We start from the raw sequence: 12,070 nt of genomic DNA on the forward strand, positions 1-12,070 counted from the left end.
TTTCCAGAAATATTTTTTAATTTACAAACCTACAAAAAGTATATGAAAATGCCTTTTTCACGGCATCTTTTCTCAAGTCTGAAGGTGATAAACTGCATCTCATTGTGTTGGAAAATATTTTCACATTAATTGCCATCTGTATTTCATTTCTGAATTATGTTTCCTTGAATTTTGAAAATGTTTCTGAGATCTTACAGTTGATTTTTAGAGTACTGAATATGTTAAATAACACCTAGAATCATTTAGCTATCATGCATGTTTCAAATACTTTTCTCAGTTTGCCTAATTTACCTTAAATTTGGAATTACAGATTTTAGGTTTTTTCATTATGCTTGATTTTTATGTTATCAGTCTTTTCTTCAGTTGTTTCTTCAATTACCTTATGCTTACAAAAATCCTTCCCAATCAAGAAAGGATAAATACCTGCGAGTTGATTTCTCACTGTTCCACGAGTCATTCAGTTCAGCTCAGTCGCTGATTCGTGTCTGACTGTTTGTGACCCCATGAACTGCAGCACGCCAGGCCTCCCTGTCCATCACCAACTCCCGGAGTCCACCCAAACCCATGTCCATTTTGTCGGTGATGCCATCCAACCATCTCATCCTCTGTCGTCCCCTTCTCCTCCTGCCCACAATCTTTCCCAGCATCAGGGTCTCTTCTAAAAAGTCAGCTCTTTGCATCAGGTGTCCAAAGTATTGGAGCTTCAGCTTCAGCATCAGTCCTTCCAATGAATATTCAGAACTGATTTCCTTTAAGATTGACTTGTTTGATCTCCTTTGTTGTCCCGTGAGTCATTAGGGAAGTCCACTTGGGTGTGCGGCGTGTACATTCTTCATCGAGATGGACTGTATGGATACTGACCCTGCCCTTTATTGGCTGAGTGACTTTAGGCGGGATGTCTATTTCCCTGTCTCTCATGTGGTCATAACGTGTGTGCATGCCAAGTCACTTCAGTCGTATCCGACTCTGTGCGACTCTATGGACTGTAGCCCGCCAGGCTCCTCTGTCCATGGGATCCTCTGGCCAAGAACACTGGAGCGGGTTGCCATGTCCTCCTCCAGGTGATCTTCTCCTGGAGGGATCAAACCAATGTCTCTTACGTCTTCTGCATTGACAGGTGGGTTCTTTACCGCTAACACCACCTGGGAAGCCCCAAAGTGTTAATGGTGCCCTCTAAAGGCTGTTGTCCATATTAAATGAATGATATATTTAAAATATAGCATGCGTAATAAACACACAATCAGTTGTAGTTATTATTTAATTTACATGAAATTAATTTTTGGTTTAGTATATAACATAAATAATTTAATTTTTTGCCCAAAATATTTCATCTGTTTTCCCAGCATCAGATATTTTAAAAACCTTTCCTGTGGTGTCTGATGGTACAATTCATAGCGACTAAGTTTCCACTTATGCTTCAGTTAGCCATTGAAAGAGGGGCCCCATGTTATAAAGTGACTCGCATGCACGTTTTCGCATTCACATTAGGCTCAATTATGCACTACTCTTTGAATTCCAGAGCTTTTCTGCTCAGTAAAACTATGTAGCAACCCTATCTAAGGGCTGAGACAGGAGTTAAGGCTCAGTCATGGACTATCGGCACCACCGTATTGGAATCCACTTCTCTTCACTCCAATACACACATGGGAGGACCAGCCTCGACGAGCAGACATATCAGGTCACCCACAAGGGCAGGTGAGCCCACTCATTCTGCCCACAACAGTGGAGAGAAAACTCTTAGAATGTTTCGTCCTTGGTGTTCTGACGAAGCTTCAGAGAACAGAAATAAAACAATAGATGGAAGAAAGATAGCTGTTCTCCTCAACAGGCTGCTGCTTTTTCCACTCCTATTACCGTCAGCTTATGCTAAGGATATCTTGAATAATTTGGCCCAAACTGGGGGGCGGGGGCTGTAAACCTACCTGAGACAGTTGTTCAAAGTTGTCAAGTTCTCTCTCCATGAAACTTCTGATTTTTTTAAATGTTTCCTTAAGTTATTTAACTAGAATATTGTCCCACAAAAAAGAAATAAGAAATCACTAATAAATAATGCAAACAACTGTTTTTAGATTTTTCATATCTGCTTTCAAATTTAGGAGAAAATGAGATTTTCAAGCCAATTTACAGGGATTTAACCACATATCTTCAAACCAAGACCTGACTCAATGGAAATCTTCAAAAATTAGAGCAGCCATAGATTGTGGCTGATTAGGTTAGGTCATCTGTGATATTCTCTGCTTCCTTTCTATTCACCAATGATTATCATAAATGTTTAATTCTCTCCTCAAATTCTGCAGCCACTTTCTGTGCCCTGGCCTCTGACTTAGCCTGCCACTGTGAAGTCTGTCTTGGTTCATTAATTCCTATGTAGGTTTCTGACTTGTGTCCCAATCATGGAGAGGATCTGTGGTTCTGGAAACCACATGGGAGCATCTACTCTGGGAGGGTCTTAGCTATACAAGAGTCACCTCATCCCCTTCATGCGGCCTGTTCCAGAAGCACAGCTGACTTCGGTTTTTCTCTTGAGTCCCAGGGCCGGGCATTGCGCCAGACCCAAGACCTTAGAGCTGATGAAGAAACTGAATCCCTCAGGAGTATGAGGGAGGCCTTTAAGCCTTTTCCCCTTATTCCCTACCTCTTCTATTTGGAGCAGTGAGAGCTATAGCAAGCAAAGACCCTTCATCTCTCCTCCCATTGGGATTTCTCAATGAACAATGAAGCTGCCTCAAACATGCTAGCCCTTCCATCAATCCTCTTTCTGCCCCTGTTTTTCATGACTGTGCTTCCCCACAAGTCAGGGCAGACCTGTCCACCCTGCCAGTTCCTTTGTTCAGTATTAAATCCCACCTGCCAGCTGAGTCAAGGATTTCTCCAAAATGTCACCCATGTATGTCTCTCTTAACTTACTTGCTTGTCACATGGTCTAGTTTATTAAAAAGAAAACTAGAAATAGATATGAAGGAAAAGACAACATATAACCAGACAACAGAAATTTACTTGTCATCTCACTATCATCATGATTGCCATCATCCCCAACAATTCCATAGTGCCTACTATGTACCAAACACTAATAGAACTGCTTTACACATATTACTTTCTTTGATCTCTGCAACAGGCAATAAGGGCAATGATGTTATTTTCATTTTAAGACAAGGGATCTGAGACAGAGAAAGAACACACAACCTGTGCAGGATCACAGCTGGCTCCAGATGCCCTGCTCTTAACTCCTACATCACGCCACCTGCCTACAATGACAGTGCCCCAGCAGCTTCCAACACCTGCTGCTATCTCGTGTAGCCAAACAGCTTGCCCCCTATATTGTCAATTCACTCCTGAGTGTACCATTAGGACTTCCTCCTAAAGAGATAGTCACTGAGAAATTCTACAAAGCAGGGATGGCTTCAAAAGCAGGCAAGTCTAAGAACTGAACTGGAAGTTTCCACAACAAAAATAGCAGCTTTGACATACGCATGTCTGATACCTAAACTATGTCCAAAAAAATTTAAGCAATAACATGGAAGGTATCACTTCTGTTCACCAGAGAGGAAGCTAAAGCTCAGGAAAGTCAGATCTCTTGACCTTCATCACATGAGTAAAGCATGAGCTGTTTGCCTATAGTGTGTATGTTCTTTCCACTTTCACACTCTCCACTAAGTACAGATATTCTAATAAGCTGTGTAATAGCCATAACGTATTCCAATAAGTAATTTTTAAACTAAATTCCAGGAGATTAAAGCTTAATCATAGGGGAAATTCTTTTCAACTTTTAACAACTTGTGGAAAGCAGACCTACCATCTCCATGGCCTTTTTACTGAACTCAGTTGTCCCTCCCAAGACATTCAGATGGGAGAAGGGACCAGAGGTGGAGGTGCAGATGGAGGACCCTGCGATATTCCACAGAGATGCCCAACCATCCATATGTCACGGTCGGATTCATAGACTTTACTGAGATTCTGCAACAGCCAAAACTGTTTTCCTCAGTCCCCATAGTCAGCCCATTCAATGACAGAATACCAAACTGACTTCTCTCCTAGGTGCCAGCTTATCAGCTTACCCCAAAATCATTTTTAAAGAGTAAAGTTTTACTGTTCTTGCTTCTTTGAGGCATACTGGTATGACTGAAAAAGTACAATTTAAAAAAAAAGCTATTAATTCCTTTACAAGGTTGAAATTTTTAATTTTTTTTACAGTAAGTGATACAATATTATTTGTAAGTAAAATATGAAATGTTACATATTCAATACACTGTCTCTATATACATATATATATGACAACATATATATATATATGTATATATATATATACACACACAAATACCCAAGACCACTGAAAAAACTGAACAGAAATATGAAAATATAAAGTATCAAAATTTATGGAATGAACCTAAAGCAGTGTTCAGAGAGACAGTGATGCGTGTAAATGCCTATGCTAAAAGTAAAGATCTAAAAATTAATTACCTGAGCTCTCATCTTTTAAAAAAAAATTAGACAAAGAGAGGATGAACCCAACTAAGTGAAAGGAAAAAAATAATAAAGCTAAAGGAATAAATCAATGAAATAGAAAACACACAAAAAATAAACAAAAATCAATAAAACCAAAAATTAGTTATCTCAAACATGTAAAATTAATACGCATCTACCCACACTGCTCAAGGAAAAAAGAGAAACACACATCTAAATATCAACATTGAAAGAGGGTTATCACTACAGAGCCTGTGTGTGTGCATGGGGGCTAAGTTGCTTCAGTTGTGTCTGACTCTTTGCAACCCATGGACTGTAGCCCGCCAGGCTTCTTGGTCCATGGGATTCTCCAGGCAAGAATACTGGAGTGGGTTGCCATTTCTTTCTCCACACTACAGAGCCTACATACATAGAAAAGATAATAGAATGATATGAAAAACTCAATATAACAATGCATGTAATAACATAGGTGAGATGAATAATTTTTTTTACAATACAGGAAATACAAAAAGAAGAAAAACTTGAATACCCTGTATCACTTAAGAACTGACTTTTTTTTTTTTTTTTGGCAAGTTAAGTTTTCTTGGGGGCAAAATGAGTACTGTATCCCAAGAGAGAGCACCTCAGATAGCTCTGACAGATTACTCCAAAGAGGCAGTTGGGGAAGGGCAATGTTTAAGATTCTGATGAAGGGGGAGTTCAATGTAATCAAGCGCTTACTTTACAAAGGTTGTCTTCTAGTCACCAGGAGCTGATGTCACCATGAAAGGATTTAGAGCTTTTCTAGATATGAAGAGAAGCAAGGACTGGGATCATCTATCATTCAGAAAACTAAGATCATGGCATCCACTCTCATCACTTCATGGCAAATAGATGGAGAAACAGTGGAAACAGTGGCAGACTTTATTTTCTTGGGCTCCAAAATCACTGTAGATGGTGACTGCAGTCATGAAATAAAAAGACGCTTACTCCTTGGAAGAAAAGTTATGACCAACCTAGACAGCAAGTTAAAAAGCAGAGACACTACTTTGCCAACAAAGGTCCGTCTAGTCAAGGCTATGGTTTTCCCAGTAGTCATGTATGGATGTGAGAGTTGGGCTATAAAGAAAGCTGAGCGCCAAAGATTTGATGCTTTTGAACTGTGGTGTTGGAGAAGACTCTTGAGAGTCCCTTGGACTGCAAGGAGATCCAACCAGTCCATTCTAAAGGGCATCAGTCCTGGGTGTTCATTGAAAGGACTGATGTTGAAGCTGAAACTCTAATACTTTGGCCACCTGATGTGAAGAACTGACTCACTGGAAAAGATCCTGATGCTGGGAAAGATCGAAGGCAGGAGAAGAAGGGGACGACTGAGGATGAGGTGGTTGGATGGCATCACCAATTCAATGGACAGGGGTTTGGGTAAACTCCAGGAGTTGGTGATGGACAGGGAGGCCTGGAATACTGCAGTCTGTGGGGTCACAGAGTCAGACATGACTGAGCGACTGAACTGAACTGCTCTAAAGACTTGTTCCACCAATTCCCCTGGGAAAAGAGTGCCTCACTCTTCACCCTGAATTCCCTCCAAGGGGTGTTGAAGGTCAGCAGCTGCAGCAGCACAGGGTCCCGTCTCCACAGAGGCAGAAGGCAAATGCCCTTGTTGTTGTTGAAGAACTGAACCTGTCATTTAAAATCTTCCCACAAAGAAAACTCCAGGCCCAAATGCCTCCACTGGTGAATGCTATCATAAGAAGTTGAAAATCATATTCAAGAAAAAAATGATACCAATACTATGCAAACTCTTTCAGAGAGCTATACTATCCTTGTGGTCAGAAGGTTAGTAAGGTTAGTAAGATGGCGATTATCCCAAATTGGGTATACAGATATAGTTCCAATGGTTTCCTAAGAGACTTTGTTGGAGAAATTGACTTGTTAATTTTAAAATGTATATGAATAGAGAAAATGACCTAGCACAGCCAAAAAATAATCATGAAATCAAGACTGAGGTTAGAGTCCTTACCTCCTTTCAAAGTTACAACAAAGTTGCAGTAAGTAAGTAAGCATGACAGTGTGGCATAAACATTTTCAGAGTCCAAAAGTAAACCCACACACTTATGGTCAACTGACTTTCAACAAAGGTGCCAAGGTAATTCAATGAGGAATAAGTCTTTTCTACAAATGACTCTGAAACAACTGGATATCTATAGGGAAAAAAGTAAACTTCAATCCTTACCTCACAGCATATGCAAAAATTAACTCCAAGAGGATAACAGATCTAAGCATAACAGCTGAAACTATTAAACTTCTAGAATAAGATATTAAAAAGCTTTTTGACTTTGGATTGCACAAATGTTTCTTGCACAAGACACAAAAACACAGACTATTAAAATGATGATAAATGGAACTTCACAAAAATTGATAACATTTTCTCTTTGAAGGACAGGTAAAAATCGTTATAATTGGTCAATGAGAAATCAGAATTCCACTTTAGATGTGTCAGGCCCCAAATCCAAAGTCTTTCCCATTACTCTGTATGGCCTCTGGTACTGACCGCTGGGTGAGGCAGTCTGGTTGGAAATACAAATCATGTATCATCTTATATATTTAAAAAGCTTAAGAACATTTTTAACACAATGAACCAAAGGTCAGCAATAATAAGCAACAGGAGTATTACCTGGGACTAAGTACTAAGTAGAAAGTTTCCTCAAAACAGATAACCTTTTGCTCAGCAAATCTCATGGGTAGCCAACAAAATAGGTGAATAATCACGTGAGGAACCCACAACAGTAATAGCACTGACCAGGGACCAGTCTTATCTCCTCACCAACTAGTAGTATGACCTTCCATTTCCGTGCCTTAGAGTCTCTCTCTCTAAAGTGTGAAGGTTGGCTTGGATGATACCTCAACCCCCTGGAACCCCCTTTAGATTTATAGCATGAGCTGTAAAAGCTTCTCCAGTCTTTTAGTCAATAGCTTCTGTTGCCAAGTTCCAGCCAGGTGTAGCTCCTGAGGGGGATGAAAAGCTGGTGAGAACAGACAGACGCTGAGCCCCAGACCTGAAGTGGGGACCATCATGGCAACACTTCCTCTTGGCAGATGAGCTGTGCCGACCCCGCTGGGACACCGTCTGTCACAGCTGTGTGAAGTCAGAGGAAAGCTGTGGAAAACATTCACCAGCTTCAGTGGGTCATTTTTCACCAGTTGCAGATAGCTCTGTGGAATTTAAAAAAAAAAAAAAGCAGAGGAGTTGCAGAGACTGGCAAACTACAGCCAACATCCCAAGATGAATGAACTGCCTGCACATTGGGAGGCAGGCCTACAGATTCACTTTGGGGAGAGTCCAGCCTCCTCGCTGTTTCCTGACACTCTCCATCCAAACTCCTGTGGTGTTTAGTATGCACAGCCCCAGGCCCTGGGTACTCCATGCACAGTGATGAGTGAGGCAGTGCAGTGACTCAGACTTAGCCACCCATTCGGAAGTCCTTAGACAGTACCAGGGAGGACCTGACTCACAGTGCGTGCTTGACAAATACTTATCAAAATATGCTGCCTCGAAAAGCTATTCCGTTACATCATGGAAAAGTACAGATGGGAGCTTGTTCTATCACCTCTATACAGTATTTTCTGAAATTCCTAAAACTGATTCAGTATGATGACCTCTGTTGTTCCAAGTCCCCTTCCACTGTCCCAAACTCCTGATTTAATTCTGAAGTAACGGACAGTGACCTCTTGTACTCCCAGCCCAGTCAGAGTAACAGACAGTCACAATTCACAATGGATGAGTTAGATCTTAGTACGACCATTAAATGATGTGATTTGTTTGGGGCATCCAAAATATGTCCTTTCTGCTTCAGTCACAAATACCATCAGCTTTTCTTTCTCTCTTTTCAACAACAACAGCAAAACTGCTTTCAGGAAAGACTCGTACGCCCTGCATCTATAGCATAGTTATGTTCATCAGTGTGATGGGACTCTAAGGAAATTTATACCATAAGGCATAATCCTGGGCTTACCTGGTAGCTCAAACAGCCTGCAGTGCAGGAGACCCAGGCTCAGTCCCTGGGTTGGGAAGATGTCCTGGGGGAGGGCCTGGTAACCAGCTCCAGTATTCTTGCCTGGAGGACCCCATGGACGGAGGGCCTGGCAGGCTGCAGCAGAGTCAGACACCACTGAGCAACCAGGCACATGGCACGGGACATAATTCTAATCATTTCATGAGGAGCTGAGCCCCCCCTGGACCAGCGGCGTGGTCACTGGAGAAATTTCGGAGGGGGCTTCTATGTTGTATCATAAAGGATGTGCTGTGCTAAATCTCTTCAGTGTCCGACTCTTTGTGACCCCATGGACTGTAACCCACCAGCCTCCTCTGTCCATGGGATTCTCCAGGCAAGAATACTGAGCGGGGGGCGTTCCCATTTGCTCCTCCAGGGGATCTTCCCTGCCCAGGGATTGAACTCGCATCTCTATGTCTCCTGCATTGGCAGACAGGTTCTTTACCACTAGCACCACCTGGGAAGCCCCATCATAGGGGATACATTGTCTAAAAGTAAAACCGGCCTTGACTTTTCAGGTACTCTCCTTGATGACTTTTGACTTTTTGCTCTCCACACACCTGATTTACCATGTCACTGCTCTTGCTGCTGAAATGGGAAATGGATGGCTAATGATTTAAAAGAGCTACTGACAAGGACTGATTAACAGTCTGGGAGGAGGCAAGCAGAGACATACTGTGTCCTCAAAGAATTAATGCATTTCCAAAGCTTTTTTCCTCCTAGGAGGATATCCCTCACTTTGAAGTTAAAAAAAAAAGAAAGAAAAAAAAAAAAGAAAATCCAGGTGTTCTTGAAGAGAGATGCTGAAAAAAGGGAGGCTGCTTTTAGGAGATATTGAACTTCAGACCTTAAATGATTTAAATGCAATCCCCACGTGCAGCTGCTAAACCAAAGCACCTCACCCCAGGGAAGAGATGAGAAATTTTGAGGGCGATTGAACACCGAGAATTCTCATCGTGGCTTAGCAAAAAGTGACTTAGCACATGTGTTTCAGTAATTATGAAGCACAGGGATGCTCACTGGCTCTGAAAGGCCTAGTCATCGGTGTGACAACTCTGGTGCTGGTGAAAGAGGCAATCAGATGAGGCAGGAATGAACATCTTTCGTCTCTGCAATCTGCTAATGCTCCCGGCAACTTTTCTTCTGGGAATGGGTGTCTGTCGTGTTGTGTGTTCACACCAAGGTTATTCATTGCTTTTTAAGATGAGCTGTGCAGGGCTAATCAGAAGAAGAGGTAGGGAAATGCTTATCTGTGTAGGTAGCACTTATTGGGGGCCTGGAATTTTGCATACATTCCTTAAAGAAAGAGAAGAAAAAAGGAAATTTACTGGGGAAATTCGTATCATTACAGAAAATTGTAGAATGAGAAAATTCCTCTGCAACTCTGCATAGCTCATAAAACAGAATATTGCCCAAACCTGGAGGGCTACTGCATCCAGCTTCAGAACCACCTGCCACTGCCCTAAAGTTTAACACCACTATGGTGATCACTGTATCGATCCCTTTCTCATTTTTCTTTGTAGGTTTTTCATAAGAGCACATGTTTCTAGAGTTCGAAAAACAAGTTCAGTGGTGCTTGTTTTGAACTATATACCCATGGAATCATGAAACACTAATTCTTTATATGAGGCTTCTTTCATTCAATTAAAAAGTTATATTTAAGATGTACATTTTTTTTTCTGATACTGTAGTTTGTTCATTTCATTGCCTAGCATACTTTTATTATTTTACATTATATGACTGTATCACCATTCATTTACCCATCCTACTGTTGAGGAGCTCTGAGTTAGAACTATCATAAATAATTTGCTACGAGCCCTCTTATGCATGTCTTTTGAAGCAGGTAGGCGTGCATTTCTGTCAGTTATATAACCAACGGCTGAATTTGGCGGTCATCATGACATGTATCTTCAGTCTAAGTGAATACTGAAAACCTCTTTTCCAAACGGTTGTACCATTTTACATCAACAGTGTTGGAGAGTTCCTGTTGCCTTAATAAACCTAGTCCTGCAAGTCTTTTTTTTTTTTTTTTTTTTCATTTCAGCCATTCACACAGGTGTCTGCCATTTTTCATTTTTCTGATTACTAGTGAGATTGACATCTTTTCAATGTGCACTAGGTATTAGATAGCCAACTCATTAGAAAAGACCCTGATGCTGGGAAAGATTGAGGGCAGGAGGAGAAGGGGGCAACAGAGGATGAGATGGTTAGATGGCATCACCAAATCAATGGATGTGGGTTTGAGCAAACCCTGGGAGACAGTGAAGGACAGGGAGGCCTGGCATGCTGCAGTCCGTGGGATCACAAGAAGTCAGACACGACTGAGCGACTGAACAAGGTACTGGATGTCATATTTTTGAGATGCTTGTTAAAGGCTCTGTCCATTTTTATATTTCTTTATTAATTTAAATGACACTGCATTATATATGTAATTTCAAATAGCTTCTCACCCTCTTTACTTACTTTTTCTTTTTTTCTCTTTCTTTTTTTTTTTTGTTAGCCATGTTGTGCATCTTGCAGGATGTTAGTTCCGCAAACCAGAGATAGTGCGTGTACCAGGCAGTGAAAGCTCGCAGCCTAAACACTAGACCACCAGGGAATGCCTACTTTTTCATTCCCTTAAGGGTTTCTTCTAAAGAACAGAAATGCTTAATTTTAGTATAGTCAAGTTTATTCATCTTTTTCCACATGATTGTCCTATCCCGGGGCTTCCCTGCTGGCTCAGTGGTAAGGAATCCACCTGCCAATGCAGGAGATGTGGGTTCAATCTCTGAATCAGCAAGATTCCCTGGAGAAGGAGATTGCAACCCACTCCTGTATTCTTGCCTGGGAAATCCCGTGGACAGAGGAGCCTGGCGGGCTGCAGTCCATGAGGTCACCAGGGGTTGGACATGACTTAGCAGTTAAACAGCAACGGCCACATTCTATCCTGAGGCAATGAAGATACTTTTTTACATTATCTTCTATAAGCTTTATTGTTGTGTCTTCTACATTGGCATATACACCCTGCTGAAAATAAATTTTCCTTATCATATGAAATAAAGATCAAGTTTAACTTTTTCCAATGTGAATGTCCGGTTCACCCAGACCACTAATTTTAAGGCCATCCTTCCCCAGTTATCTCCACTTTTATGATAATTCAAGTGTCCATAGATGTGTAGGTCGATTTTTACTCACTTTCAGGAGCCCGTTTGTCTATCCTATGCCAAAAACCAATGGTCTGAATTGCTACATCTTTAAATCAAGTGGTATTTGGAGGGGCAAGTCCTTCGCAAACTTATTTGCTTCATACACTTTGCTCTTTGCATTTTCGTGACCTTTTAGAATCAACTTGTTCCCCTCTCCCTCTGTTACACACACACACTAAACCTGTTTATGTTTTTATTGCCACTACATTAAAGATGGATACTAATTTGAAAAGAACTGGCAACATTACAGTAATGAGTCTTCCCATCTGTGAACATAATATTGTCATGGTTTAGTCGCTAAGTCGTGTCTGACTCTTTGTGACCCCATGGACCATAGCCCGCCAGGCTCCTCTGTCGATGGTATTTCCCAGGCAACAGTGCTGGAGTGGG

The sequence above is a fragment of the Cervus canadensis genome, chromosome 9 (assembly GCF_019320065.1).
Source record: "Cervus canadensis isolate Bull #8, Minnesota chromosome 9, ASM1932006v1, whole genome shotgun sequence".
In the NCBI taxonomy this organism is placed as follows: Eukaryota; Metazoa; Chordata; class Mammalia; order Artiodactyla; family Cervidae; genus Cervus; species Cervus canadensis.